General features: G+C 36.0%; 1 non-coding gene across 1 annotated transcript; it reads left to right on the top strand.

Annotated features, from left to right (window-relative positions):
• Positions 1 to 209: 209 nt before the first annotated feature.
• Positions 210 to 282, top strand: TRNAG-CCC (transfer RNA glycine (anticodon CCC)). The gene has a single exon. It is a non-coding gene; the product is annotated as a tRNA-Gly (tRNA).
• Positions 283 to 5,061: the final 4,779 nt, after the last annotated feature.

The raw sequence follows: 5,061 nt of genomic DNA, 5'->3' as shown, positions 1-5,061 counted from the left end.
AGGAGGAGATAGTTCCAAATATAAGCTTTTAATGTACATTTACTGAGACTCCACTATGTCTCAAAATAGCCTACATTTGAATAACATATTGGTGTTAAAACAACTTATAAAAGGAAGAATTTGTTACATATGTATGATTTAAAGGTGTAGGAAATAGTCTGAAACATTTTGGAAGCTACTGCTGTTTAAAAGGGGAGTTGTTTGGGACTTCCCTGGTGGTCTAGTGGTTAAGACTCTGCATTCCCAGTTCTGGGGTCCCAGGTTCGATCCCTGGTCAGGGAAATAGATCCTGCATGTGGCAACGAAAGTCCTGTGCCAAGTAAATAAAAAATTTTAAAAAACTCTTCAACTTTTCTGCTCAGTGTTATGTGGCAGCCTGGATGGGAGGGGAATCTGGGGGAGAATGGATACACGTATATGTATGGCTGAGTTGCTTTGCTGTGCCCCCGAAACTATCACAACATTGTTAATCGGCTATACTCCAATACAAAACAAAAAGTTAAAAAAAATAAAAGCAGAGTTGTTTTATGTATGTATGTATATATGTACATATGTATGTGTGTTAGGAATAACCTAAGGTAGGATTTTCCAAAACAAAAAAGGCTGACTTGTGAACAAATAAAGATTATAGAAAACATAACTAATTCTTCAAGTCCCTGTAGCTTTCTTCTAAGGTCTTGTGAATGGCAATCAATTGAATTGTATTGTGCCAATTTTCCCATTAATTATCACCTTCATTAGCTATTCAGCAGTCAGAGTTTGCAACCACTCTGATATGAACAATATTCAGTGTTGTAAGGCAAATGCTATTAAGCGTCATATTCTTCAAAACTAAAAATAAACTAAAAAAAACCTGGTTTTTGAATCTGTATTTTTCCTAAGTTCTTGATTCTCTGGAAATTATTATATTGGCCCAGGGGACTAACTCCTAAGGAAAATAAAGCTTTTCAGGAGGAATGAATCAGAGGACTAATTGATTCTAGACTTGATTGGTTTTTTACTGTTAAATAAATCTTAAATTATTCGGACAAATCTTAGGTGGAAATGGTGCATTGTCCCTTTTATATATCATTAGATTTGATTTGATAATATTTTGTTTAGAATATTTGTGTCTGTGTTCATGAGAGATACTGATGTGCAGTTTACTTATTTTACCTTCCAGTTTTATTGTGATATAATTAACATACAGCACTGTATAAGCTTGAGGTATAAAGCATAATGATTAGACTTGCATACACCATGAAATCATGACCACAGTAAGTTTAGTGAACACCCATCATCTCATATAGGTACAAACTCAAAGAAATAGAAAAACTATTTTCCTTGTGATGAGAACTCTTAGGATTTACTCTCTTAACAAGTTCCACGTATAACATAGAGCAGAGTTCCTTATATTTATCATGTTGTACATTTGCTTATTTATCTCATGACTGGAAATTTGTACCATCCAATTCCTCCCTACCCCCACCTTCCACTTCTGGTAATTGCACATCTATTTCTTTTTCTATGAGCTTGTTTGTTTGATTGAGAAATATAATTGGCCTACAATACCATGTTAGTTCCTGTTACACAACATAGTGATTTGATATTTCTGTACATTTCAAAATGATCACCACGATAAGCACAGTTTACGTTTGTTATAATGTCTTTGGTTTTGCTTCAAGATTATGTTCATAGAAGGAGTTGGGAATTATTCAATTCTGTTAAATTTTCTGAAAAACTTTGTATAGAATTGGTATTATATTTTCTGAAAATATTTGGTAGAATTCATCAGTGAAACTCTGGGTCTGGGAAGGATTTAGCTACAGCTTCCATTTCCTTAGTAGATACAGAGTTGTTCAGATTGTCGGTTTCTTCTTGCAAGGATTTTGGTAGTTTGTGTCACATAAGCAATTTGTCCATATCATATAAACTGTCAAGTCATAGGCAAAAGTCGTTCTTAATATTTCTTCACTTTCTTTTTAATAGCTGTGGAATCTGTAATGATACCTCTCTCAGCCTGATATCGAAAATTGTGTCTGCTCTCTCTTTTCTTATTCACTTGGCTAGAGTTTTTTTTCAAATTTATTTATTTATTTCAAGGAATTGGTTTTTGGCTTCTTATACTTTCTCTATCATTTTGGAGATTCCTATTTTGTTGATTTCCACTTCAATTTTTATCGTTTCTTTTCTTCTCCTTACTTTATATTTGCTCTTCTGTTTCTGGTTTCTTAAGGTGAAAGCTAAGGTACAGTATTTGAGTCTCTCAATAATTTCTGTTATAAACTTTCTGTGCTATAAATTTCCCCTTAGTATTGTCTTAGTGATATTTCACATATTCTGATATGTTATATTTCCATATTCATTCGATACTACTCAGCCATAATAAAGAATGAAATTTTGCTATTTGCAGAAACATGGATGGACTTGGAGGGCATCATGCTAAGTGAAATAAGTGAGAGAAAGACAAATATTGTATGATGTCACTTAAATGTGGAATCTAAAAAATACAACAATCTAGTGAGTATAACAAAAAAAGAAGCAGACTCACAGATACAGAGAACAAACTAATGGTTACCAGTCAGGAGAAGGGGGAAGGGGCAACATAGGGGTGGGGAAGTCAGAGGTACAAACTATTGGGTGTAAGACAAGCTAAAGGATTCATTGTACAACACGGGGAATATAGCCAATATTTTGAAATAACTGTAAATGAAAAGTAACCTTTAAAAACTGTATAAAAAATTAACGTTTGAAAAAATAAAAAAAGGAAACACTTTTAAATTAATGATACTTATCTCATTGTCCACAATGTGATCAATCTTGGTAATGATTTATGTGCACGTGAATGCATTCTGCTTTTTTGGATGGAGTGTGCTGTAAATGCCATGTAGGACAAATTGGTTGATTGCATTTTCATATCTCACTCTCAGGAAAACTGTTAGTTATTTCTAAGACCTACACAGCCCTATATAATTTTATCTCTTACATTTCTTACCTCAACTTTTCCACTTCTCTTCTTGCCCATTTAGCTCAAAATACAAGCTTCTTTTACCATTATTTCAGTCACACAGGCCTCCTTGCTGTTCTGTGAACAGGTCAAGGAAGTTCCGCTCCTACACTTTGCATTTGTTATTTCTTCATCTGAAGTGTCCTTGGCCCAGGGCGTGGCCAAATTTGGCATCTGCTTCAGGACTCTTCTCAGATAAGATATTAAAAGAAAACTCACCCCCAGTAAATCTCTATAGAACAGTGAGCTACATCAGTGTTACCTTTCCAACTTACCTGCTTTATTGCTCTACATTATATATATATAATATAATGCTCTACATTGTATACTACATATATGTATATATATTGTTTGCTTCCCGCCACTGAGGTATAACTTCCACTGAAACAGGAAATGTGTTTTGCTCCATTTTTTATTCCCAGTGCCAAAACAGAGCCTGGTACATGTTATGGAATCTCACACTTCTGAAGATATAGGTGTCCAATTATGAGTTTAAGGTAATATTCCTGTCCTAAACAATTTGATTATTTTTTTACACGTGCAGAGTCACACTGTTTTCCTAAACTCTGTGTAAATAGGGCTTGAGGCAGGAGGAAAAGGTACAAGTAAAATATTGGAAGAAAACTTGCTAAGTGTTTCTAAAGCTAAGTTCTAATGACTTCCCTGCCCCCATTTTTTAAAAAAAATTTCTTCTAAAAACCTGCCTTGTTTCTGTCTGCACCCATTGAACCTAGGGTGCCTTTGTGGCTCTGTCTGAAAGTATACCTTCTTCCTACTGCTTTTTTCTCTTCTGCATTTCTAGATATCTCTTGCTCCTTCTCCATTCACAGGTCTCATCTCATTTATATTTTATAGAAATAAACATGACTTCAGTCAATGGCATACTCCAGTTTATCTTATGGTTACATGTTTGTTTTAGCCATTACATCCTTCATCTTGGGAAACCAAAGAAAGGACAGTGCTCACTTTGGAAGCACATGTACCAAAATTGGAATCATACAGAGAAGATAAGCGTGTCCTCTGTGCAAGGATGATATAAATTTATGGTACATTCCATATTTTTCCAATAAGCATATGCAAAGATAAATCATACATCATTAGAGAATTGCAAATTTTAAAATATGAGATTGTTTCCACTACATATGCGTTAGAATAACTAAAATCCCAAACATTGGCAACATCAAAATCTGGCAAGAATGTGGAGCAACAGAGAAAATACAACATCATGCTGGTGGGAACGCAAAATGGTACAAGCACCTTGGAAGACCGTTTGACAGTTTCTTATAAAAATAAACATATTCCCACCATAAGGTCAGCAGTCACATTCCTTGGTATTTACCCAAATGAGTGGAAAGCCTGTGTCCATGCAGAAACCTGCACATGGATATTTATAACAGTTCTATTCATAGAACTTCAGTAGGTAAATGCATAAACTGTGGTCCATCCAGACAATGGAATATTATTCAGTGAGCTATCAAGCCATGACAAGACGTAGAAGAAACTTAAATGCATATTACTAAGTGAAAGAAGCCAATCTGAAAGGCTACCTCCTGTATGAATCCTGGTATAAGACATTCTAGAAAAGGCAGAACTATGGAGCCAGTTAAAAAAAAAAAAGCAGTGGGCCTTCTCTGGTGGCGCAGTGGTTGAGAGTCCGCCTGCCGATGCAGAGGACACGGGTTCATGCCCCGGTCCGGGAAGATCCCACATGCCGCGGAGCGGCTAGGCCCGTGAGCCATGGCCGCTGAGCCTGCGTGTCCGGAGCCTGTGCTCCGCAGCGGGAGAGACCGCAGCAGTGAGAGGCCCGCGTACCACCAAAAAAAAAAAAAAAAAAAAAAAAAAAGAGCAGTGGTTGCCAGGGGCTAGAGGAAAGGAAGGGATAAGTAGGTGGAGCACAGAGGATTTTTAAGGCAGTGAAACTATTCTCTATGAAAACATGTCACTACAATTATCAAAACCCATAAAACATATAACACCAAGATGGTACAAATGAACTTATTTACAAAATAGAAATAGAGTCACAGATGTAGAAAATAAACTTATGGTTACCAAGGGAGAAAGCGGGGGAGGGATAA

Source organism: Lipotes vexillifer, unplaced genomic scaffold (assembly GCF_000442215.2).
Source record: "Lipotes vexillifer unplaced genomic scaffold, Lipotes_vexillifer_v1.1 scaffold1287, whole genome shotgun sequence".
Classification (NCBI taxonomy): domain Eukaryota; kingdom Metazoa; phylum Chordata; class Mammalia; order Artiodactyla; family Lipotidae; genus Lipotes; species Lipotes vexillifer.
This window is presented reverse-complemented; position numbering and strand designations above follow the sequence as displayed.